This window comes from Mustela lutreola, chromosome 2 (genome assembly GCF_030435805.1).
Source record: "Mustela lutreola isolate mMusLut2 chromosome 2, mMusLut2.pri, whole genome shotgun sequence".
Taxonomy (NCBI): domain Eukaryota; kingdom Metazoa; phylum Chordata; class Mammalia; order Carnivora; family Mustelidae; genus Mustela; species Mustela lutreola.
Genome location: NC_081291.1, coordinates 200,291,003 through 200,318,433, shown reverse-complemented (window position 1 = coordinate 200,318,433; position 27,431 = coordinate 200,291,003). Strand labels below are relative to the sequence as shown.

Below are 27,431 nucleotides of genomic sequence, written 5' to 3'. Positions count from 1 at the left end.
TATTGGAAATGCATCAAATAACAAAATGTTACAGTGTAAAACACACAGTGTCTTGAACATTGCTAAGTGTTGTATATATACAAAAATTAATTCTACAATAATTCTCTCACATAGGTATGATTATTGGACCCATTTATAGATAAGATGAAAACTTATAAAACCTAAGATTAAATAATCTGCTAGAGACCCCTCAATTGTAAGATGAAGCAGGCTCTTGAACTCCCTAAACTTGATCCTTGAGCATGACCCTCTGCTGCTTCCAAGCTTGTCACTTTAAGTTTATTACAATAATGTCTTCAGGGAGAACAATTATAACCCTTTATTGTGTGTGTTATACATCATTCCATATTTGGTGATTTATTATCACATATTTTGTGATATTGTTATAGATTGACATATTAATATAGACAAATAGACATCTCTTTTCTTAATCTGTATGAAATATATCATTAAGTAAAATATCAGGGACAGTGATATATCTCCATTTCAATACCTGCAGTCACTGCCCATAATTTTACTGATTGCATATCAAAAATTCCAGTAATGCAAGAAGGTGCAATATTCATTTAAACAAAATCTTCTAAATGAGTACTTAGACTGTTTTGAATCTTTCTTATTTACACATAATGTTGTTCATAAAAATCTACATACATATATATTTATGTGGATCCATTTACAAAGTAAATAACTGTTGCCAGGTTGAAATTTTAGAATATACTTCTATTCATAGATTTAAAAATGTGATAATTTTGTTTTCTATAACTGATCTAATATTTCTTATGAATATGAGTAAGTAATGATATCATAGGCTCTTCTGGTTCAAATCGTCTCCTTTTTATGACCATTCTAGACTAAGCTGTATTTCCCCCAAATTCATAGGTTGAAGCTCTAACTTCCAATGTGACTACATTTGGAGATAAGGACTTTAAGGAGGCAATAAGTTCAAATCAGGTCATAGAATAGGCCCTTAATCTAATAGGACTTGTATTTTTATAAATGGGTGAAGACATACCAGGATTATGTACTTACAGCAGAAAGGCCATGTGAAGACATAGCAACATAACAAGGAGGTGGCTATTTATAAACAAAGATAGTCCTCACTAAAACCAACCCTGCTAGTACCTTGATATTGGACTTCCAGCTTCCAGAACTGTGGGAAATAAATTTGTTATTTGAGCCACCCAGTCTATGGTATACTGTTGTGAGAGTCCTAGCAGACTAGTACAGATGACTTAGGTTCCTTCTGATAAATGCTCCTATTTACTATGTCTTATATTTTCCCCTTTCCTTTCCACAAGTGGTATGACATATTGGGGCTTAGGAAATGGAAGCTTATGTGATTTGGTCCCTGTAGGAAATAATGGGGCCTCATGGCCTAATATTTATCTTGCTTTGACTTTGAGTGGTTGGTTGAATATAGTTCTTGCCCTGAGGACTGCTGAGGTTCAGTGGCTTTGATTTTTCATTTGGGGATTATAACCTATTAGCAAAGACTGAGAAGAAATTTTCAAAAATCCAATACAAAATATTTAATTAAAGTTATCATAAGTGCTGAGAGAAGTACTATAAGCAGACAAAAGGGTCATTTGGTAAGTTTTCCATGGAGAAATGACACCTGAGTTAAAAACCCAGGAAGCAACAACTGCAAGAGCCCTCAGAAGAAAGAGAAAATGGTGATATTAAAGAATAGCAGTGATCAGGAAGGGGCACAGTGTACCCATGGAGGGGAAGAAGGGCACAGTATGCATCCGAAGAAGTCTGCGGAGGCAAATAAATAATAATTCAGGGTATAGAGTCTGCAATGTGTACCTCCCTTACAGGACAATGGGAAGCCAAATTAAGAGGTTAAACTGAGTAGTATCATGGTATGATTTGCAATCGCAAATGATTTCTGTGCGTATGGATGGCAAGCGAGGAAGAAGGAAGCCTGGTTAGAAGATTCTTGTCCGTAGATTAGAGAAATTCTGGGGTCATACAGGAGCATGGGGGCCATGAAGTTAGAAATAGATGTGTAGGGAGCATGTTTTGAAGGTGACACAGTCAAGCTTCATAACTGACAGTTTGCGGGTAAGAGAGTTACCAAATAAGAAAGAGTTCAAAGGTTTGGGGAAGAGGAAAAGGGGCGACACTGTTATCACTAAATAATAAAGGGTATCCTGAGGGAGGAGCAGATTTAAATAGGAGGGGAAATGTTTGGGAAGCATTTAGTGAGAGGTATCTGTAAAGCAGGTGTGGAAATAGTATAGAATTTGCTTATATCTCATAACATGCTGGGAATTTTAGTAGATTGTGTTCAAAATTCATTACATATTGAACAATTTTGTATAAACAGTCTCAGCATATGGGCTATCTTCTTCTGCATACCCTCAATACCCCATTGACGGCATAATCTTTTTAAGGTTGTGGGTTGTGTCTATCTGATAGATTAAAATTAATTTCTTGTCTTATTTTGCTTGTATTTGTTTCATCAGCGAGTTAAAGATTCTCATGATTATTGACCATTTATGTAGATTTTTTTTTATTAAGTTCATGGTAGTATATTCATTTCCTTGTTGTGTTATTAATCCTTGCTTTAATCTTGACAAGAAAGCAGCATGATGGGGTGCCTGGGTGGCTCAGTGGGTTAAAGCCTCTGCCTTCAGCTCAGGTCATGATCCCAGAGTCCTGGGATCAAGCCCTCATCAGGCTCTCTGCTTAGCAGAGAGCCTGCTTCCTCCCCCCTTCCCCGCCCTCTGCCTGCCTCTCTGCCTACTTGTGATCTCTGCGTGTCAAATAAATAAATAAAATCTTAAAAAGAAAGAAAGAAAGAAAGAAAGAAAGAAAGAAAGAAAGAAAGAAAGCAGCATGATGTAGTCATAGATCAGAGTCAAAGAAAAAAGCAAGCAAGCAAGCAAGCAAACAAGCAAGCAAGCAGCATGATGTAGTCTTAGGTCCATGGGCTTTGGAACCACACTGTCTTGGTTCAGATTCTGGCTCTGCCACTTAACAAGAGTGTAACTTTAGGCATATTTTGAAAATCTTTGTACCTGAGGTTTTTTTGTTTTTCTTTTTTTAAATATATTTAAAATGGTTATTATAGTAGTCTAAGCTCATTATAAGGATTGATTGAGTTAATATAGCAGACCACTAACAGCTATGCCTGGCAGAGTAAGCTATATAAATTGTATTCTCTCATCAATGTCACATCTCTTTTACTTATTTTTCTAGTTTTAATTTCAATGTCATCTTTTATTTCCAGATTTTACAATAGTGCCAAAAACCAAGCAAGATGTGAAACTAAGTTCTGGTTAAATGTCACTCCCCGTTGGTTATACAGGACTCTACCTTCTCTATCCTATCATGCATCAGGTTGTTTTGTAATTGTTTATTTAACTCTCCATCTCAACCATGAAGTCTGAGCCAAGTAAATAATTGCAGTATAGTCACCACATAACAACAATCTGTGAAATAAATGAGGAAATGTGCATTTTTAAGCTAATGCTCTTTCAGTTCTCTTTCAGTGCTCTTTCAGTTCTCTTTTATCTATCAGGCTCCATACTTGGCATTTGTAAACACACAAGACCAGTTAACACTGTGTCTATCATATGGAACAGATTTGTTTAATGTTTGTTTGTTTGTTGTTGTTGTTGTTTCACATTTAGGCTGTAGAAATGGTGCTTTTATTTTTAATTTTATTTTTTCAGTGTTCCAAGATTCATTGTTTATGTACCATACCCAGTGCTCCACGCAATACGTGCCCTCCATAATACCCACCACCAGACCCACCCAAACCCCCACCTCCCTCCCTTCTAAAGCCCTCAGTTTGTTTCTCACAATCCACAGTCTCTCACTGTAGAAATGGTTTTTGGGTGCCTGGGTGGCTCAGTTGGTTAAGCAACTGTCTTCTGCTCAGGTCATGATCCTGGAGTCCCAGGATCAAGCCCTGCATCAGGCTCCCTGATCAGTGGGGAGTCTGCTTCTCTCTCTGACACTCCCCCCCCTCATATTCTCTCTCTCTCTCTCATTTTCTCTCTCAAATAAAATAAAATCTTAAAAAAAAGAAATATTTCTTAATTTTGTTAATGGATCACAAGTAATGTGAAGCAAGTATTATTATTGACTCACATTTAAAAAATGAAAAGACCTGATCTGGTTTTCCCAATCCCATTGCCAGTCCCCTACAACAGCTCATCCTTGACTCTAAATTCATTTATCTGAACCATCCTTTTATCATCCTACTTGATTTTACTACTGACCACTATGATCCTTTCCTCTTTTTTTATCTCCCACAGACATAACAGCTTTGATTGATACCTTTCCTGTCAAGACTCTTTAACTCCTTCAGAAAATACTTTTGGCATACCAAGTCTCCAGAACCCCACAGTCTTCTCTGGGTGATAGGATGTAAATGAAACTTAAAATAAAGAATGACAAATATGCATATATTTAAATATTATAAACTATATAGACATTTATTTTAAATATGTAAGAATATATTAAAATACTAATAGAGAATGACATATATATATCTCGTGTGTGTGTGTGTGTGTGTGTGTGTGTATGTATATATATATGAAGGTATGCACAGAGTATAAAGGTAATTCATAGAAGAGGAAATAGCACCTGATTTAACTCATTAAAAATAACTGGAACTTACCTACAAGAGTAAATATGTGGCTGGTATAAACAATAACATAAACAAAGGCGTGGTGTATACAAAAGTCTTTCAGATCACTAGTTTCATGACAGGAAGTGGTCATGCTTAAAGCCAGATTGAGGAGAAACATGGAAGGCATTATAAATCACAATCAGAGGTTCTGGCTTGATGTACTCTAAACCACAGAGATTATTTCAAGTTTTAGACAATGAAGTCCTATGACCAGAATGTATTTAGAATAATATATTATAGAACAAATTTATTTTGACAGAGGATTTAAAAATGAAAGCAAGGATATTAGGCAGAAGAAAATTTAAAACACTAGATAAAATACTGGAGGATATAAATTAAGATAGTGTTATAAGAAAGATGACAAAGATGAAGAATTTCAAAATGTTTAGGAACTTAATTAGGCACAATTTTGTAAGTGGTTTAGAGCAAATTGTTTGAAATAAGAAATAGTTTAGAAATCAAATATTTCTGTCTGGGGTAAATGAATGAATGACATCATTATTACTTGTAAGTAAAGACACAAGAGTCATATTTTTAAGAGGAAGTGTATGTTGAGGGGTTTGTTTTTTAGCATTTGATAGATATATCTAGTAACTACCTGATTCTATGAGTGTAAAGGATAAGGAATTGAATACAGATATATAAAAAAAAATAAAATACAGTGCTAATTAGGGCCCAGAAGGAGAGATAACTGAAGGAAGAATCTAAGAAAAATGATGGTACATTAAGAAGGGTTCTGACTGTATGAACTAGAAAAACCATATTGGTTGTCTTAAGCTAAAAAAAAGTAACAGAACTGAAGGTATGCTGGAGAGAAAATGGTTGGTAATCATAAGGAGTTTGGAGGCTAGACAGAACCATGTGAATCTGGTCTAAGGGACATTATCCCTTGTTCTCGTACCCCAACCCCAACTATATGGCTGCCTTCGATTTTATGTAACTGACAAGTTCTGTTAAACCATACACCACGACCCAATAAAATGTTCGAGTCTATTTGGGCAAGTAAGATTTGAATGCACACCTAATCCAAAAGTGGTTGGGAGTGCTCTGCCTATGGGAGCTAGGGGAAGGCCTTTATAGGACAGATTAGGAAGCAAAACAAGAAAACTATTGACTGTCTATCACTTAAGTAGCTGTCTTATTTGGGAAAGCCTACTGGGCTATTTGTGATTGGTTGTTCTTACATTTCATTTTCTTCAACAGGAGTATATTTAGGAATTGATCCTGGCTTAGGTTTTGGCTTAGGTTATGTAAGCTACCAAGGCATTAGAGTCATCTCTGTTTAACAGTCACATGTTTAATTTAACAGCACTAACAATCCATTTGATTTGGATTTATTCAGTCTAGTGGCAAAATCTGAGCCATCAGACTCAGCATTCTAAGTCATTGTTCCACACCCTTATGCCCAGTTACCATGGAACTGTGGAAAGAATTGGCCTTTCCGACCCTTACCTCTTTTACCAAGTATCACTGAAGAATTTTACTTCAAGGGACCAAAGCAGTGGGAAGAGGTAAGGGAAGCAGGGGCATGAATTATTATTATTGTTTTTTTAAGCAGAATGTTTTACTAGAAACAAGTCATGAATGTTTGCATTAGAAGTAAAGAAAATTAAAATATTTCAAAATGTGAGGGGAAACACATATGGACACAAAGATACACACACACTCCATATGTCCACATGTTTCAGGAATATGAGTGAGCAAAGTGGACTTAAAGTTTTCAACTGAATTATCATTTATTCTTTGTAGATTGTCTTTTCATATCTAATATAACAAAGCCAATTTTGTTATCTTAACAAAAAAAAGCCTTGCCTTCAATGTCCTGACACCTTTTAAAACATGATACTTTAGGAATTTTTATCTGAAACTACTCATGAATGTATTTGTTCATTATTTCCCTCCTGCTATTATAACAGACTTCAACTTTGATATGCAAAACCTTCAGCAGTTTCTTATTTCTTCTACATGAAAAAAATGGATAATTAGTGAGTTAGTAAGGCTGATTAGCATTTTTTTTTAAATCTGCCCATTTAGCTGCTAAATTTGTATCAGTTTCAACATAATGATGTTCATAATAAGATATGATTTTCTGGGAGTTATAAAATTTCAGAAAGCTGAAATTTAGCAGCCTCTGAATAAAAAAAAAATTATCTGCATATGATTTCATTTAAGTTTGCATATCATATTTAATTATTTTAATAACTTGTCTTGGCTTACTTTTCTAAGACCCATAATCCTACACATTTTGTGGCTAATAAATAAATAAATAAAACCCAAAGAACTAGACGTATGTATTTTATAATAATACCAGATGTTCCATCATTTTAACAGTGTGAAACATGTGATGATATTTTGTCAGTCTGAAAATTATAAGCTATATTCAAACCAGGATGTAAGATTGTTAATACTAAGAATACCATGTCTTTTACTGTAATAGTTTGCATCTTCACTTTCATTTTCAAATCCTTTCTTATTCTTCTTTCATTTCTATCACAGCTAATATTTCATTTTCTCTGCTCTTCTTCAGTTGTTTCCCTTTCATCATTTTATTTAGAATAATTAATGGGAAAGCCATAAATAAAATAAACAATAATGTATCAAAATATATATTGGAAATTATTGCTTAGGGTTGCCTGAGTGGCTCAGTCTGTTAACTCCACCTCTTGATTTTGGGGGCAGGTCATGATCCCACAGTCCTGAGATGAAATTCTGTGTTGGGCTCCATGCTGGGGGTGGAGCCTGCTTGAGATCCTCTCTCTCTCCCTTTCCCTGTACCCCTCGCCTCACTTAAAAAAAAAAAAAAGCTCCAAGATGATTGGGCTCTATTACAAAACTATAATCATCAAGACAATATGGCACTGGCACAAAAATGTACACATAGATCAGTGGAACAGAATAGACAACCCAGAAATGGACCCTCAACTCTATGGTCAACTAATCTTTGACAAAGCAAGAAAGGCTATCCAATGGAAAAAAGATAGTCTCTTCAACAAATAATGTTGGAAGAAGTGGACAGCCACATGCGGAAGAATGAAACTGGACTATTCCCTTACACTGTACACAAAAATAGACTCAAAATGGATGAAAGACCTAAATGTGAAAAAGGAATCCACCAAAATCCTTGAGTAGATCACAGGCAGCAAACTCTTCCATCTCAGCTATAGCAATTTCTGCTAGTCACATCTCCAAAAGCAAAGGAAACAAAGGCAAAAATGAACCACTGGGACTTCATCAAGATAAAAAGATTTTGCACAACAAAGGAAACAGTCAACAAAATCTAAAGACAACCAACAGAATGGGAGAAGATATTTGAAAATGACATATCAGATAAAGGGCTAGTATCTAAAATCTATACAGAATTTATCAAGCTCAACACCTAAAGAACAAATAATCCAATCAAGAAATGGGAAGAAGATATCAACAGACATTTCTGCAAAGAAGACATCCAAATGGCCAACAAACACATGAAAAAGTGCTTAACATCACTTGACATCAGTGAAATACAAATCAAAACATCAATGAAATACCATTTCACACCAGCCAGAATGGCTAAAACTAACAAGTCAGGAAATGACAGGTGTTGGTGAGGATGCAGGGAAAGAGGAACCCTCCTACGCTGTTGATGGGAATGCAATCTGGTGCAGCCACTTTGGAAAACAGTCTGGAGGTTCCCCAACAAATTGAAAATAGAGCTACCCTACAACCCAGCAGTTGCACTACTGGGTGCAGTACTGGGTTTTTAACCCCAAAGATACAAATGTAGTGATCTGAAGGGACCCCAATGTTTATATAATCAATATCCACAATAGCCAAACTATGGAACCCAGATGCCCATCAACTGATGCACAGATGAAGAAGATACGGTATACATATACAATGGAATACCACTCGGCCATCAAAAAAAGAAAAAAAAAATCTTGCTATTTGCAACAACGTGAATGGAACTAGAGGGTATTATGCTAAGCAAAATAAGTTGATCAGAGAAAGACAATTATCATATGATCTCACCCATATGTGGAATTTAAAGAATAAAACAGAGGATCATGGGGAAGAGAAGGAAAAATTAAGCAATATGAAACCAGAGATGAAACAGACCATAAGAGACTCTTACTCTTAGGAAGCAAACTGAGGGTTGCTGCAGTAGTGGGGAGATGGAGTATCTGGGTGATGGATATTGGGGAGGGTATATGTTGTGGTGTGTGCAGGGTGTTGTGTAAGACTGATGAATCACAGACCTGTACACCTGAAACAAATTAATCAAAAGAAGAAAAGAAAGATATCCAACACAATATGATAAAAAATAAATTTTAAAATTCTAAGTTGTCTTTTAAGAGAGAAGGATCATTAAAGGTATAAAAAAAATAGCAAATTACTGATCCTGTAAAATAATTACAACACAGAAAATTTTAAAATACCAGATTAAAAAAAATTAAAAAGAAGTGTTAAATTCATGGCTGACCTGATAAAATGAAAGGAAAATTATCAGGCCAGAATAAGAGAAGGAAAGGATTTCAGAGATGTAGCCAGGCACTAGAGCTGAAGACTTCCCTGAGGGTGTGGGCAGTTCCCAGTGATAAATGTCTTTGTTTCAGTAGCCTAGGGGAGAGAAGAGGGTAGACAAGAGACAGAGCCTCAGGCCTTTGGATCAAGCTAAAACCCTAGAGTCTTAGATTCAGGGTAAAATAAAAACCTCCATACAAAAGGAAATGGAAAAGAAACTTGTCTATTTGGACTATTGCTATGGATGGAAAGAAGAAAAAAAGTAGATTTTATGACAACAATAAACCCTCTAGGTCCCTATAGAACTCAGCTAAATTCACACTTGCCTTGTGTTCCAAAACCTAATTAATTTTGAGTAGGCAACAATTTCAAGTGCCATAATCTGAGAGCAAAACATTGCTATCAATTAAATACTTACTGGTGGTATGTTGGTAGCATTACCAGTAAGATTATAAATAATTTGAGGCAGAATGCCCAACACCACTTTGAATTAATATGTACTTCAGGTCTTAGCTATGATAGGGAAACCAAGGTGAATAAATAAATACAGAAACAAAATAAAATAATGTAAAATAAAATAAATATTGTAGGGGTGCTTCAGTCGGTGGACTGTTCAACTTTTCACTAGGGCTTGTGGATTCAAGCCCCACGTTAGGTGTAGAGATTACATAAAAATTAAAAACAAAAATCTTTTAAAACAAGTAAACATTGTAAACTCTCAGAAAAGAATAAAGAGGAATTTTTGTGACTACAAATTACATGGATATTAAATAAGACATTAAAAGCATTAGGTGAATACACATATTTTTTTTTTTAAATGGGAACCACAGGAAGGAATGCAGACTATGACAAAATAATCTAAAGAATATAAATATAAACATAAGGAAATAAAAATATACGTTGCAAATATGTGAGATATCCTCAAAGAAGTGGCTCTGGGGGAAAAACAGGATTGACCTCAATAACTTTGGGAAATTGGGTTTTTAGTGAAAACTTTGTCTTAAACCACAAGGAACTGTGTATAGCTCTAAGTTGATTAATTTGTTTCACTTGGGAATCTGAGTAAAAATCCTGAAACTGCTATCTGTGCACACTGAGTTCAAACCCATTAGTCAATGAGTGATGACAAATCATGGAGATATGCTCAATGGACATAGGAACCACACCTAAAGAGCTTCCAATGACCAAAGCTGGAAGAGGTTGAGCAGCAAAATAAATAACATAGTACAGCATTACAATCCAAAGTATAAAATACACATAATTAAGTCTAATATGAATGAATAAATGAATTCTGATATAAATGGATGGATGGATGATGGATGGATGGATGGATGGACGGATGGACAAATGAATGAATAGATGAGATAACAGACAAGTCTTCCTTACAGAATAATTTCAAATATTTTATGTAGATACTCCCCACTCCAATTTATAGAGTATAACCCATCTTTCCTTGAGGCTGGACCATGTGATTGCTTTTAAATAAATAAGTGTGGAAGAAGGTAAAAATTAACTTTACAGATAAGACACCTGATAAACAATATTTTCACCGGTGACCCAGGTTAACATCATCAGTGTAACTAATGTAGATATATTCTTACTGGTATGATGAAATGAGAAGACACTTCATCTCTGTGTTATTCTTCTCCAAATTCCTAACCTCAGATTAATAATGATAAAAACATTAGAAAATCCAAATTGTAAAACATCCTACAAAATACCTGGCAATATTCCTCAGAACTGTTAATATAATCGAAAACAAAAGACAATGAAAAGTCACAGATCAGAGAATTTTCAGTAGGCATGATAGCAAAATAAAGTGTTGTGTTTTTTTTTGTTTTTTTTTTTTTATAATTTGACTTAGTTTATTGAGATAATCACTTTTTTTTATTTTTTTTTAATTTTTTATTTTTTATAAACATATATTTTTATCCCCAGGGGTACAGGTCTGTGAATAGGAGAAGAATCAATGAAACAAGATGGGATTGGGAGGGAGACAAACCATAAGTGACTCTTAATCTCATAAAGTGTTGTGTTTTTAATTTGATTCCAGAACAGAAAAAGGACATTAGTGGAAAAACTGGAGAAATTAAAATAAAATATGGAGTTTCTTTGCTTAATATAATGTACATGTATTTCTTAGTTGTGAAAAATGAACCATAGTTATGATTTTAGGGAAAAAGGAAAACTCTTGGGGGGTATGTATATCTTTGCAACTCTGAATATAAATTTATTTATTAAAAGTTAAAAAACGAGAAGTTTTGTCAGGAAACAACAAATGTTGACAAGGATATGGAGAAAGGGGAACCCTCTTATAATGTTGGTGCGAATGCAAACTGATACAACCACTCTGGAAAACCATATGGAGTTTCCTCAAGATCTTAAGAATAGAAGATGTTAAGTTACCCTATGACTAAGCAATTATACTACTAGGTACTTACCCCAAAGATACAGACATAGTGAAAAGAAGGAGCATGTGCACCCCAATGTTCATAGCAGCAATGTCCACAATAGTTAAACTATGGAAGGAGCTGAGATGCCCTTCAAGAGATGAATAGATAAAGATGTGGTACATATACACAATGGAATATTATTCAGCCATCAGAAAAAATGAATACCCACCAGTTGCATTGACATGGATGGAACTGGAGGGTATTATGTTAAGTGAAATAAGCCAAGCAGAGAAAGACAGTTATATGGTTTCAATCATATGTGGAACATAAACAATAGTGCAGAGGACCATAGAGGAAGGGAAGGAAATCCAAAGGGGGAGAAATAAGAGAGGGAGATGAACCACAAGGAACTATGGACCCCAAGAAACAATCTGGGGGTTTCAAAGGGAAGGGTTTGGGGGGAGGGGGTAACAGGATGATGGGTATTCAAGAGCACACATGCTATGATGAGCACTGGGTGTTATGCTTAATCAATGAATCACTGAACATTACATCAAAAATTAGTTATGTACTATACGATGGCTAACTGAACATAATAAAATAAATAGAAGTTTTGGGTCACATGCAAATTAAAACTTCTGCTCATGAAAGTTTACTATAAAGAATGTAAAATGCTTCAAACTGGAAGGATAGTTTGGACATTGCTAATGCACAAATCTTTAGTAGCCAAAACATACTTTTTTTAAAATTTATTTCTTTTCAGTGTAACAGTATTCATTGTTTTTGCACCACACCCAGTGCTCCATGCAATACCCACCACCCTCCCCACCATGCCCTCCTCAATACCCACCACCTTGTTCCCCCAACCTCCCACTCTCCACCCCTTCAAGACCCTCAGGTTGTTTCTCGGAGTCCATAGTCTCTCATGGTTCACCTCCCCTTCCAACTTCCCTCAATTCCCTTCTCCTCTCCATTTCCCCATGACCTCCATGTTATTTGTTATGCTCCACAAATAAGTGAAACCATATGATAATTGACTCTCTGCTTGACAACAGACGAATGGATAAGGAACATGTGGTCCATATACACTATGAAGTATTATGCCTCCATCAGAAAGGATGAATACCCAACTTTTGTAGCAACATGGACAGGACTGGAAGAGATTATGCTGAGTGAAATAAGTATGTTTTGATATGCAAAACATACTTTTTAACAATAAATAGAAATTACACAACATAACAGAAAAGTAGATAAAAGATAGTGACAAATATTCTACAAGTAAAATCTTCATATAAATCATGAAGATTTGAAGATGTTCAAATTCATAAATTATCAGGAAAATAAAAATTAAAAAGTCATTCACAATTCGGCCTTTAGCAGATTGATAATGTAGGAGTTGTGGGGTACCTGGGTGGCTCAGTCAGTTAAGCATCTGCCTTCATCTCAGGTCATGATCTTAGGGTCCTGGAATTGAGACCCACCTCTGGCTCCCTGCTCAATGGGGAGCCCATTTCTCCTCCTCCTTGCTGCTCCCCCTGCTTGTGCAAGCGTTCTCTCTCTCTCTGTCAAATAAATATTTTTTTTTTAATGTAGGAGATGAATAATAACAAGAGTGGGTGATGATCTGGAGTTCCTAGATACCATATTCTCCTTATGGAAGAGTTCATTGTAGAAATAGTTTAGCAAACTATTCAGTATGTTATGCAATATGGAAAATGTGCATATTTCCTCATAAAATAATTTCTTTCCTAGGTATATAAATTCACTGTTCATTATGGATCATAGTAAGATGTAGCACAATAAAATTGTAAATGCAAAAATCTGTAAATAACTGAATTTTCAATTGAGAGTAGAATAGATCAACCTTATTATCCATACAACAGAATACTGTACAGTGATTGAACCATGGCCACATACATAAACATGAGTGACTCTTACAAGATAGTACTGAACAATAAAAAGCAAGTTGTAAAAGGATTCATACAGGATAATCCTATTTATTTAATATATAAAAACAAGCAAATAAGTCTGTTTGCAAAACTACAGTGAAAAAGATAATATTAAATAAAATGTTTAGAACTATGGTTAGATCTGGGGGTTAAGCTTGAGATGTGATCATGGAGAGGTTTCGAAGGTATCATTATTATTTCATATCTAAAACAAGATGCTGATGTATAATGTTTTTTTCCTAAAGTTCCCTATTTATTCTTCATGTTGTATATGGGTGAAAATGATTGTAATTAATGCAGTGGGGAAAAGTAAAACTAGGTACATATGTGTTACACTTTTAAGATTCCAAACAATTCAGAAAGGTATTTCAAGCAAAATGTAAAAGTAATAAAAACATAGTTATATTCTTTATATTTATATTGAAGATCAGAAAATAGAAACAATTATTTGGAACTGATTTATCAAGAAAATAAGATTCAGAGATCAATCTTTTCTTCAAACATGGAAATGAATCATCCTACTGGCAGTGTCAGTGAAATTTTATTTTTTATGGATGTAGTTAAATGGGAAACAGTCCCTCAGAAGTTTCCTGTTTAAAAGAGGACATACTAAGAAAGAGGAATAGAGAAGATTTTTGAAAGTGGTGAGCTCAGAAATAGCCAACTAAAACTATGAGGTTTGGGGCCCAAAGAATTTTACATGGTTTAGTACTGATCATAATAATAATAATAATAATGTTTAATAATAATAATAATAACAATAATATAGCTAAATTTATATACTTCTGGTAACTTCTTTAAGATGAGTGGTACTTAAAATATGTCAGAGAGGTGGCAGTAGGCTACAGAAGTGTACAAACTCAGAAAATTAACTTGAGAGGACTTGGAGAATTGATTATCTCTATTATGAGAAAAAGAAGAGTCAGAGATTACAGCCAGAATGCTGATTTGTGCCTCTTGGTTGTTGAGTCATAGACTGAGCATACTGTGAATGAAGAGAGGAGACAGCCCATTTTTAATATGTGGAGTAAGAGGTGCCTAATGAAACCTCTTCATAGAAATATTCATAAAATAAACATCTAGAAATGGAGAGGAGAATGATTCCAAGTAGACAAATAAATATGGACCTCATCAACCATGAACAACAATGGAGCCATTGAAATGGGTCTGATCACCCAGGAAGAGTGTGCAAAACAGAAAGAAAAGAGGATGACACAGAGCCTGGACACTGGCACTGAAGGTAGGGCAAAAGCAGCCCAAAAGGAGAAACAGGAAAGGTCACACACTCTTCTCATAGTAATTTAAAAAGATTAGAATATATCAAAGAAGAGGTAGTTTCAGATGTTTCCAGCAATTAACATTGGATCTGATAGTTCCATAAACTTTTCCAATGTGGAATCAATCTACCGTCTTGGAAGAAGGAGTCTGAATAGAGGGACGGGAACTGAGTGGTTAAAATGAGAAGACAGTAAACGGCAGCAAAGCAAATGATGACTTCATCCATAGAAGCTTCATCCAAAATGAGTGCCTCGGACAGAAAAGGGAATTTCATCCTACCTTGGACTGTAAGTCAGTGAAGTTAGAGGATTCTCATCCAGAGGCCAGAATTCTAAAAAACAAAATTTTTCTAGTCAATAGTTATGAAACTTTAGTGAGAGTGAGGACAATTTGTAATGGTTAATAAAAGTGGGATTCAATATTTTTTGTTATTGCTTGGTTGGTTTTAATTATTTTTTTAAGATTTTATTTACTTATTTTGAGAGTGAGAGAGTGAGCACAAGCAGAAGCAGAGGGAGAAAGAGAGACAGCATCTCAAGCAGACTCCATACTGAGCATACTCAGGGCTTGATCCCTTCATCGTGAGATCATGAGCTGAGCCGAAATCAGAAGTCAGCTGCTTACTTGAATGAGACACCCAGGTACCCTGGACTTCAATGTTTTTATTTAATCATTTGTTTTGCATCTCATTTTAATGTAAACAACTGATTTGGAAGAAACAAATGTAGTTGAGGAAGTTCTGTTCATTATCACACTATAGCATGTGAGAGTATTAAAATGTGAGTTCAGTAAGAGTTATTAAAAATTATTGTGTGTATAAATATTGTGTTGGTTATTTTACAATTTAATAGGACACAATAATAATTAGGACTATATGCTATACTTTATGTATGCCTGCCTTGTCCCTTAGTAATACACTTCTTGGTAATACATTTTCTAACGGATTTATTTCATAAAGACATTTTGGATGGATTTTTATGTTTTTGCTTTGTCACGTGGTAGTTCATCTCAGTAAAAGTGACTTCACTTAAAACTGCATAGTATTTTATAGATTTAGAAAGTGCTCTATTAGACACGCTATGTAATTTTCAATAGATGAACATGGGGAAATATTTGAAGAGTGATGATGAAGTTCAAGTTATTTTCCATGTTTTATGTCCTGAGTACTCGTTTGCACAGTGGGGATTTCTCTGTGTTCATAAAGATTAATTTCTCAGCACACAGGCTGTAGGGTAGTGTTTTCTTCAACAAATCTACTTCTTTTTAAAAGTGAAAGATTCGTCCCCAGGTATATTTTAGTTCAGCGTGTGTGTATATGCCAATGAATGGTTGAAATCATCAATAACTACAGAGAAGGGCCCTGGGGAAAATGTTAAACATATTGATTTGAAGATATAAATAACAATAGCAAGCAAAGTGCATTTGACCAATTCTTCACTCAAGAGGTGACTTGTATGTAACCTATTAAGAAACAAATTATTGCCTTGAATGCTGTTTCATCATCCAGCAGGTCTTACATTTTAGATTTTCTAAGCAATATACAGCTCAGTAGAGCCTATATTTAGGTGAGCCTATAGAAAATTATGAAGTAATAAAATGTAAAAGGTCTTTAAAAGTATAACTATTTTAAAAAAGTGTTTTTCTTTTTACCTAATAAAAATATTTTATTAAAGAATATTTAGGGGTGCCTGGGTGGCTCAGTTGGTTAAGCAACTCCTTCAGCTAGGGTCATGGTCCGAAGGTCCTGGGACCGAGCCACCCATCAGGCTCCTGCTCAGTGGGGAACCTGCTTCTCCTTCTCCCTCTGCTGCTCTGCCTGCTTGTGCTCTCTTGCTCTCTGTCAATTAAATAAATTTTTAAAAAAGGAATATTTACTAAATGTTCCTCAGCAAGGAAGAAAATTATCTATGTTCTGCGCTCCTAACCAGAGATAACCACCAAAACAACTGATGATATTTTATAAGATTTGTGTCTAATTATTTCAGCATCATTATTTTAACATTTTTCTTTGGGGTGGGTATGATATAAATGTATATGTAAAATGTATATCTGTCTTATAAAAATATCATGAAGGGGCTCATGGGTGGCTCAGTCAGTTAAGCATCTGCCTTTGGCTCAGGTCATGATCCCAAGGTCCTGAGATAGATTCCCACATCAGGCTCCTTGCTCAGTGGGGAGTCTGCTTCTCCCTCTCCCTCTGCCCCTATGCCCTACTAGTGCTCTTTCCCTCTCAAATTAAAAAAAAAAAAAAATCCAAAAATATCATGTAGAATTAACACTTTTGTGATCTTGTTCACCACTATACTTAGCATTTTTAAGGAAAAATTTAATTTTTTTATGAAAAATAAGCAAATAAGCTGTAGATAATATTAGGTTTTACTTGGTCTGGACTTAACAAAACCAATAGGGAACCATGTGCCCTTATATTGGTGAATGGCAAACACCACAGTAACATTAAAAAAATATATATATATATATATATATATATATATACATATATATATATATTTTGTGTGTGTGTGTGTGTCCTGTGATTTTCAGTTACACATGTCAATTTGAATTAAATATCATTTTCCATCAAATAATGTTAGTATTTTATCAACCTCTGAGTGGGTATCTCCTTACTCTGATTAAATGATTCTGTTCTCATTCTGTGTACATAGCAGGAGTGAAATTTCATACTAGCTGCTTAATAGTAATGGATTTTAAAATCCTCCATTCTTCAGTTACTAGTCAACCCGTAAGAACCCAGTCTCTTGTACCAGAATACAGCATAACTGGGTCAGATCATTCACAAATTCAAAACAGATTTCACAAAAGAGAGGAGAATGGATGGATTTTTCTCAAAATAAGTGCTTAAGAGCCTGGTTTTTTAAGGTCAAGGAAAACAAAGACACTTTGTAAACCAAAGTTTTATTTAGAGATGCCATTGTACTGTATTTTAAAAATATTTTATTTATTTATCTGACAGAGAGAGAGATCACAAGTAGACAAAGAAGCAGGCAGAGAAAGAGAGGAGCAGGCTCCCTGTTAAGCAGAGAGTCTGATGGGGGGCTTGATCCCGGGACCCTGAGATCATGACCTGAGACAAAGGCAGAGGCTTAATCCACTGAGCCACCCAGGTGCCCCCCAGAATTAGTCATTCTTTATCTAAAATTGAAATTTAACTGTTCATCTCGTATTTTAACTGTCAACTTTTTACCTACAGAATGGGAAACTCTAAGAGATGGCTTCTCAAAGACATTATTATTTAAAGAGAAAACGAAAGTGTAAATTAGGAATCAAGGAAAAACAGGTAAAAGAAGGCAAACATGTCTGAGCAGATGAACTCAAATAGGAGTTTCTGTGACTGCAATGAGGTGTTTGTTACTGTAACATGAATTGTGAACAAAGAGTGAAGTAGAAAAATGGCAAGAAATGAGTAAAAATCTCAACATGAAAAATCATGTTCAGGAAGGAGGAGTGGATGGATAGACAAGCTTCAAGAAACAGGAGAAATATAGAGGTAGAGAGTCTATTTCCCAGTGGTTGGATGAAAACCATAGTTTGCAAGCATGTGAGGCCCATTCTGTGTTAGGTTTCCTAAAAATTTTGGATGCAAGTTTTTCATCTCCTTAGAGAATGAGTAAAGGATAAGTGAAACATTGAAATGTAAAAAATAAATAAATAAATAAGATGTTGCTATTCAATTATGTGTATTAATGAAATTTTTTTCAAATTGACTCATGGGGACTTTCAGTGGGCAAAAGTCCATGGATCTCCCATTATTACAGTGGCTAGCTGTAGTTTATGATACTTGAAAAAAGAAAAGTATTGTGCCCTTTTCTGTCACAAAGTGAAGTGTGTCTTCTTTTTGAAAAACAGAGTATTTGTACATGTGCAAGGACAAGGTGAGGGCAAGATTATTTGCAGATTTTAAGAGTATGGCAATATGTTTTATTTGAAAGAGAATACAGAGGCACCTGGGTGCTCAGTCAGTCAAGAGTCTGACTCTTGATTTTGGTTTAGGTCATGATCTGAGGGTCCTGAGATAGAGCCCCACCTCCAGCTCCACAAAGTGGGGAGTCTGCTTGAGATTCTCTCCATCCCTCCCTCCCTCCCACTCTCTCTCTCAAGAAAATAAATAAATCTTAAAAATAAAAAAAGAAGTAGACAAAAATATTATTCGTTGGGGATTAGAAAAAAAGGACCTAATCTTTCCATATCATGGTTTGTGTGTGTGTGTGTTTCATAAATTCCGTTATGGCAACATAATAGCTACTGTTTTTCATTGACATGATTTTGGTGAACCTAGATTCTCTCCTGGGATATACATTGAATAGCAAATGTTATTTTTTTTCTTAAGATTTTGTTTATTTGAGAGAGAGAGACAGAATTAATGACAGAAAGGATAAGCAGGGAGAAGCGGGAGAAGCAGGATGCCCACTGAGCAATGAGCCCAATGTGGGACTTGATCCCAGGACCCTGAGATCATGACCCGAGCAGAAGTCAGACACTCAACCAACTGAGCCACCCATATGCCCGAAAATCTCATTTTTCAAAGAGCCTTTCAACTTAAAAAATCATACACCGAGAAGGGCATTCTTTGTGGAATTATCAGATTTTCTTTTGTAACTACTGATCTATTATTATTTTCCTAATGCAGTATTATACAGTTCTTACGTGAATCAGATTTTGACTCAATATAAAAAAGCAAAAATATAAAGTGGCAATAGGCTATATGCTTACTCGGTTTACACATTTGTTTTTACTACATTTTATGGTAGTTTTTCCTGATCAGGGAAAGACAAAATCATTTTATAATTTAGTTGTTTGTATTTTGTATTCAGTTAGGCACATTAATAATGGAAATGCTTGGATCATAATAGTGACTTCCTCCTTGTATCAATATTTTATCTAAATAAGTAGCTTTGCTGGCAAAGGGAAAATATCCTGCACTTGTTAAAATAAATCAGCAAAACTTATTGAGCTTTTATTTGTGGTGGATCATTCTACATAATCGAGAAAGGACTATCCAGCATGAGGAAAACAAAATAAATGAAGTGATCAACTGTATGAAACAGCCTGATTTCTAGTGATGGAACTTTATGAAATTGGCATTTCTATTCTTAATAGATATTGATTAAATTGGGCAAGTGGCATGATTTTCTTTTTAAGGTTTTATTTATTTGAGAGAAAAAGAGAGAGAGGAGAACAGGAATGCCTGGGGAGGGGCAGAGGGAGAAGTAGACTCCCCACTGAGCAGAGACTCCCCACGGGGACTCCATCCTAGGACCCTGAGATCAGACCTTAGCCAGAGGCAGAAGCTTAACTGATTGAGCCACCAACATGCCCCCCCCCCCCAAAGTGGCATGAATATCTTTTAGAAATTATAGGGGGAAAAAAGAGCACAAAACACATGCTTGACCCCAAGTGGGAAGCCTTTGAATTTTAGGAGTGATCATTTGTTCAGACCCTAAAATCTGTGACAACTTCCACACCAATTGACAGATAAAATTTGGAAATCAGATGGGTAGAGATTAAATATCATATCCATTACTAAAGAAATAATATAAAAAATATAAAATGTCTTATATTTGAGGAGTATTGGACTTCAAAATGACCTGTTCTTTTCTTCTCTCCAAATTTTGTTCATTCTCTGAGTAACAGGAAGTCTGGACCCCTGAAAGTCCCCTGCATTGCATTAGTGGTTGAGCCCTGAGCCAAGTTCTCTGCAAAGGACAATCTGCAACGGGCATGTGGTACATGTTCAGTCCTCTCTCCCAGATAAAAGAAAAAGTTCTCTAACAAGGAATGAGTGGCAAGTGAGTGACTTGTGAACAGAAGACGGAAATGTTCTTCCCGTATCTTTCCCTCTGCAAGAGTAGACCACAATGGCATGCTCAACCCCTCCGAGATAAATAAAACGAAAAGAAAAGTTTATTGTGCATGTCTGTAACTTTAGGGACACGTGGAAAGCTCCCTGCTCCTCTAAACACGGAGCATTTTACCAGAATTTTCACCATTACCTCATTACCTATTTAACCATTTCTTATATACTTCTTTCCTCTCTCAAAAATATAGAAGAGTAGCCACTAATTATATTTGTTAATCAAGGGATAAAATTTCCATTTTGGCACAATGAAATTGTATGTTTCGAACTATTTTGCTAATCTGAAACTTAGCCCATTTTATTTAGAAAGGAAACGCTCTGCTGTTTACATGAACATTAAATGCCAGACATTGTTTTCTCTCCATTCTTGCTCTCTTCATTCATGGGCTGTGTATTCTAATTCAAAGCCAAAAGACTGAGCGGTATAGAGGTTTCTTCAAAATTATGTTAAATGTATTTTGATTAGCACAATATCTACTATAGTCCTTGCTTCTGCTTGTTTCCCAAGCAGAATGGCTTCTGCATAGCAGATACTCCTGGATTTGAACTTTAGTAAGAAAGAACATGCTGCCGTGGAAACCTTGGTAGAAATACAGGGATCCTGAAGTTTGGTTGAGTTACAAAATTCCAGGTGGTCTGGCCTATAAAATAAAAAACAGAACAGTGAGCAATTTTGTAAATGTTCCTGTGAAATGTTTGTTTTTCTTTAAGATGACTCCCATTTTTCTAAGAATGGCTTAGGGTTTCTGTCCCTAAAGGCATAGAAAGTTTTTCACAATTTTAAAGAAAAATGCAACTAGGATTTCCATGCACTTTTATACTGCACAAATTCTATTTCTCTAAGCAGCTTTTGGCCAAAAGGCATGTATTCCATTCCTTAGTGATAAATTTCTACTCCACTGCCTTCAGCTAACATTAGGGATGCTCTTTCTAAATTGGATACAGGGCTCAGCTATCAGAATCCACAGATGTACAAAACCCTTGAAGAATGGTGGGCACTTGCAGGGAGGTGGCAGCAACTGACTCTTTCTCTGACTGACTAATTACTCTAGCTTCTAAATTTCTGAAAATGTCAGGCTTATTACACTCTGCTTATTTAACTTTTCTCTACACTCATCATCCTCTGGAAATTTGCCATGTTTTTAGGTATTTTTTTTCCTGTCTTAGCTTTCCAGGACTTATTGGTATTGTTTCTAATAACCATATAAAGTCCATTTCACTTTGGATATTTGCAACCTCAGTTTATAAGTCAACAAGCACACCAAGGGCAGGATTTGACAGTAGACAAACCATTTCTTACCTACTATATCTGTGGATAGTCTATGCTAAAGTCTATGGTTAAGCTTATAAAGGCTTTATAAGCTTAACCAAAGTATGCTTGGTCAGAATAATAAACCAATAAAAATTCTCTTTCCAATGCTTTTCTTTTTCTCAAACATGATTAAGTACAGACACAGCTAAGCTCAAGTAAAATACAGTACATCATATTGTGATGTCCCCCTAGTCTCTTCTTTCTATAATTTCTCCCCCAAGTATACGTCAGATGATGTCCTCTGTTTTCTAGAACAAAAATAAGAGTTTATTAATGATTGCTGAACTAAATTAAGTAGAAAATGGCCACTTTTTGCCAATATATGTTTATTTTTGTCCTTAACCAGCATAAAATGTCATCCTGCATTCGTCTCATGATTTTTACCATCTTTTCCAAGTCTAGGTGGATCACTCTGGGGCATTCCTTCCACCGCCCCCTCCCCACAGTCATAAACATCACACAAACCTTTTTGAAAATGCTTTCTTGCCTCTCATTATACAACGGCCTTTGTTCTTCCCATATCCCTGCACCAATCTGGGTCTTGCCAAAAACACATGGCACGTTCCAATGGTACAACTGAGAATAATTTAATAAAGTTCCCATTAAAAAGGAAAGGCAAAACAGCAGGAAATGGAAAGAGAGCTCACTTGCCCCACCATTGACTATGATCGGCTGGGGAGACTGAGGAAACAAGTCAGAAAGTCAGAAAGGATGCCACAGAAACAGACCTCTGGCCCTCATTATTCTCTCTCTATCTAATCTCCTTTGGGCAAAGTCAAAGGGAGGCCAGAGAGCAAGGACATAAACTGGGCCTCAGATTTTGATACTGGGCATAAGACGATGTAGATTTGGGTGAGAAGTGGCTAGAGAGAAGCAAATAAAAAATACTCAGCTCAACTTCTCCATTCGTCTTCCCTCTTCCCATGGGTTTCTTTTCATTTATGCATTTCTACAACTTTGGTATTCCCAGAGACTACCCCTGGTGATTTTCACCTCACTCTACTAGACATTTTATAGATGTTATATTTTGTGATGATCTTTGAACTTGCGTCCTACAGATAAAACGTGTCATAATTATCCCAAAGCTGGCTTTGCAAATGCTTCATCATTTCCCTACAAATATTATTCTTCTTTTGTAAGGTATAATTCTGTTGCTGCCATAAGAAAAGATACACATAACTCTTCTTCTTAATATTTGATATTCAGGCAGGTATCAATTTCCTTTATCCAAGCAATCAACCAGTCATGGCTTAGCACTTAAGTGTTTCTAAACTGTGTTTCCTCTTTTCTATCTCTACTACCAAGGCCCTGGTCCATATGCCTTCTTTTCCAGAAGGTTTATATGGTCAGTCGTGTAATAGACATAGTGTTCAAAGATCATGAAGATTGGCAGAATCACTGGATTTGGTGCCGTGGAGAACTCCATACATATATGAAAGATTACTCTTAGCAAAGTTGGGACCAATCCCTGGAAATTTATTTTTTTAAGTTCAAGAAATCCAGCATGGCTTTAAGGTAATGGAGAGAGGGAGAAACTCATTTTGATGTAACTAAATGGTAGAGAAAAGTTTTATTGTTTTACTTGTTGTTTTGACTTTTTTTTTTTTTTTTTTGGATAAAGGAAACATAAGTTTGGGGAAGGTTTATGATAAGCAGCAACAGTGGGAGAGCATTTTGGGGGAGAAAAAAAGCAAAAAATGGTAACAATAATAAAACTGGATTCTGGCAAAGAATGTTGAGAAGTGGAGCTGAGAAAATTAAAGTTAGTTTATATTTTTTTAAGATAAAAATTCAGGGGAAAAAAACACACCAAATTTAAGGTCAAAAAGAATGGAGGGAACTAGAGCGTATCATGCTTAGCGAAATAAGTCAAGCAGAGAAAGACAACTATCATATGATCTCCCTGATATGAGGAAGTTGTGATGCAACATGGGGGCTTAAGTGGGTACGAGAAGAATCAATGAAACAAAATGGGATTGGGAGGGAGACAAACCATAAGTGACTCTTAATCTCACAAAACAAACTGAGGGTTGCTGGGGGGAGGGGGTTTGGGAGAAGGGGGTGGGATTATGGACATTGGGGAGGGTATGTGCTTTGGTGAGTGCTGTGAAGTGTGTAAACCTGGTGATTCACAGACCTGTACCCCTGGGGGATAAAAATATATGTTTATAAAAAATTAAAAATTTAAAATTAAAAAAAAAAAGAAGAAAACAAAACACATTGAGGATCATTTTGTCATTTGGATATTACTCCATGATGTAGATAAAACAATTGATTATTGTTTTATATTTGATATTGATATTTTATTTTTGGATATATACTATATGTGTATTTTTTTTTCTTTTTGTATTTTATGGAAAATGCAGCAATACATATCCTTACACATAGAGTCTCAAATAAAATTGAATTTTCTTTCAAAGGATCAAGTAATAGAATACAATTGATAGGTAAAAGTTTATATATGCTTTTCTAATTTTAATATTTTTTCTAAATGTTTTTTTAAAAATTTGAACACACTCACATTATTTATCTTTGAACCCTTTGACCAACATCTCCACTTTTCTTCCAATCCCTAAAACCTGGCAACCGTCAATCTATTTTCTGATTTTATGAGTTCAACTTTTTTAAGTTCCACATATAAGTGAGATCATGCAGTATTTATCTGTGCCTGGCTTACTTTGTTTACCATAATGATCTCTAGTTTCACCCATGTTGTCCCAAATAACAGGATTTCCTTATTTCTTAAAGCTGAATAATATTTCATGTATATGTACCAAATCTGTATCCATTCATCTGAGCACTCTTTACCCAGTGGGAGAAGACACAGGCCAACCAAGTCTGTCTCAGAACTGAGCTGTGCAGCCTTAGAGGATAAGTGACAAAAAGAAGTAAAACTGATCATCCTATCCTCTTCAAAGTGTCCAGCCTTGTTTGTTTGTCTTTTTTCCTTCAACACACTGTTGAGGGTTGATGTGATTCCCAACCAATATTCAGAATAAGCTCTTCAAAACATTACCTCTGCCTGCCCCATGTCACAGTACTTTTTTTCATTGCTCTGAGCTTCTTCATGCTCTTTAGTAAAAGTTCTTAGCTGTCATATTTATAATGTGTACCTTTTCAACCATTTATTCTTAAATGTGTTATAGTTTCATCCTTAAAGTGCATATTTCTTCCTTTTAATTTCTAAATCCTTGATAATATATGGAGAAATATGAAATCTTATGCTTTATCTTATTTACTTATTTATTTGAGAGGGAGTGGGGGTGGAGGGAGGGGCAGAGAGTGAGGGGGGGGAAGAGAGAGAGAGAATCTCAAGCAGATGCCTTGTTCAAAGTGGAGCTGGAGGTGAGGCTTTATTCAAGGACCTTGTGTTCGTGACCTGAGCTGAAATCAAGAGTCGGCCACTTAACCAGCTGAGCCACCTGGGCATCCCTGTACTTTATCTTATATTAAGCTATTTTCTGGATGTTCTTATTAATGTATATAATTAAAAACCTTAATCACCTTAATATTTTAGGTGGAATATAAAATATATATATTTCAAGGGGAATGAATATGTATAAGCAAAGAGATGTATTTTGGTTAAGCTGTCAAGGAATTTTTAAAAAATCTTCTCCTTTCATTAACACAAAAACTTTGTAGATTACCTATAGGTTTCATTTTAATAATTTTTCTTTTTAAGTTAAGAACATATTTTATAAGGGGGGTGGGATGTTGCTTTTGCTAGAAAAAGAACCATTGTGTATCTTGGTCTAAATGATGTCATATATCAGAAAATTGTTTTACTGTCACCTAATGAAAATAACTATAAAAAAACTTTAGAAAAATATTTTCCATTTTAAAATAGCCCTAGGTATTTCCTAACTCATGAAAACATCTTAAGGAGAAATTTATCTTAAATGAACTAAGGTCTGCTTGTTCTTATTCATTTTTCTATTTGAAAGCTTAGTCTATTATTTTCTCTGGAATTTTATTTGATGTAAAATATTGATGGTATATAATGAACACACTAATGAAAAGCACTAAATTTGAGCACCTAGCAACTTTCAAAAGTGCAGCATCATGAAAAGTATATGGATGTTGTAGCCAGATAAATTTACGTTTTAAACATGAACATGCCACTTGCTAGTTTGGCCACCCTAGATGTATATTGTTTAATCTTTCTAAGCTAGCATGCCTCTGTTGAGCACAGATTAACTGTATGTAGTGCATTGATTCATTGGCTGGTAATAATCTTTGAATATTTTTTTTACCTGATAAAGAAAAAGTTGAAAGTACAAATCAGTAAATGATCAACTGGGATTAAAAATAAACACTACGGGGTGCCTGGCTGGCCCAGTCAGTAGAGCATGTGATTCTTGATCTCAGGGTTGTGAATTGAAGCACCACATTTGCTGTAGAAGTTACATTAAGAATGAGAGGAAAGAAAATAAAGAGAACTCCTCAAGAAAAACTTAAAAATAAAATAAAATAAACATTTATGTTAAAGCTGCAAATCCCTCCCAACACAAACCTTGATGTCAAGTAACATTCATCTAGAACAGAATTTCTCAAACTCAGCATTATTGAAATTTTTGACAGATGATTATTTAGTACAAGGGCTACTGTATGAATGGGGGAGGTATGGTTTGTATACATGGCTTTAACCCTCTAGATGCCAGTAGCAAACCCTCCAACCCCTTATGACAACCAAAACTATCTCCAGACACTGCCATATGTCTTCTGGGGAGAAATCACACCCTTTGAAAGCCATTAACATGGAAAATAAAGTTTTGTCTTACTAAACAAAGACCTTGAGAAGATGACATAAATCAGAGGTTACTTACATAATTTATGCTATTATTTTCTGATTAGTGAAAGTGAAACCCAAGTGTCTTGTCTTATTTCCTGTCATTGAAAAAAGAAAATCTTATGAAGTTTCAGAGGAATTATTGATTTTTAAATCTTCCTTTCCTGAGTCTACATGTCTGATATTTGTGGCTAGCTATAAAGTGATATACTTTATAAAAAACAATGTTCTAAAAATTTGAGGCAAGATTTTGTTTCAGAGTGAAAATTAGTGATTATCAGTGCTAATTTTTTAACACTGTGGCTTGAAATAGCTTTTTTTTTTCTTTTTTTTAAATTTATTTTTTATTTTCAGCATTACAATATTCATTATTTTTGCACCACACCCAGTGCAATCCATGCCCTCTATAATACCCACCACCTGGTACCCTGACCTCCCATCCCCCGCCCCTTCAAAACCCTCAGATTGTTTTTCAGAGTCCATAGTCTCTCATGGTTGACCTCCTCTTCCAATTTACCCCAACTCCCTTCTCCTCTCTATCTCCCCATGTCCTCCAAGCGATTTGTTATGCTCAACAAATAAGTGAAACCATATGATAATTGACTCTCTCTGCTTGACTTATTTCACTCAGCATAATCTCTTCCAGTCCCATCCATGTTGCTACAAAAGTTGGGTATTCATCCTTTCTGA

The 27,431-nt window shown here is 35.3% G+C and overlaps 1 long non-coding RNA gene across 1 annotated transcript; it reads left to right on the top strand.

The window, feature by feature from the left end:
- The first annotated feature begins 6,069 nt into the window (after window positions 1-6,069).
- On the top strand, window positions 6,070-20,934 carry LOC131825964 (uncharacterized). The gene is made up of 3 exons (XR_009351382.1): window positions 6,070-6,159; window positions 17,977-18,063; window positions 20,418-20,934. It is a non-coding gene; the product is annotated as an uncharacterized LOC131825964 (long non-coding RNA).
- Window positions 20,935-27,431: the final 6,497 nt, after the last annotated feature.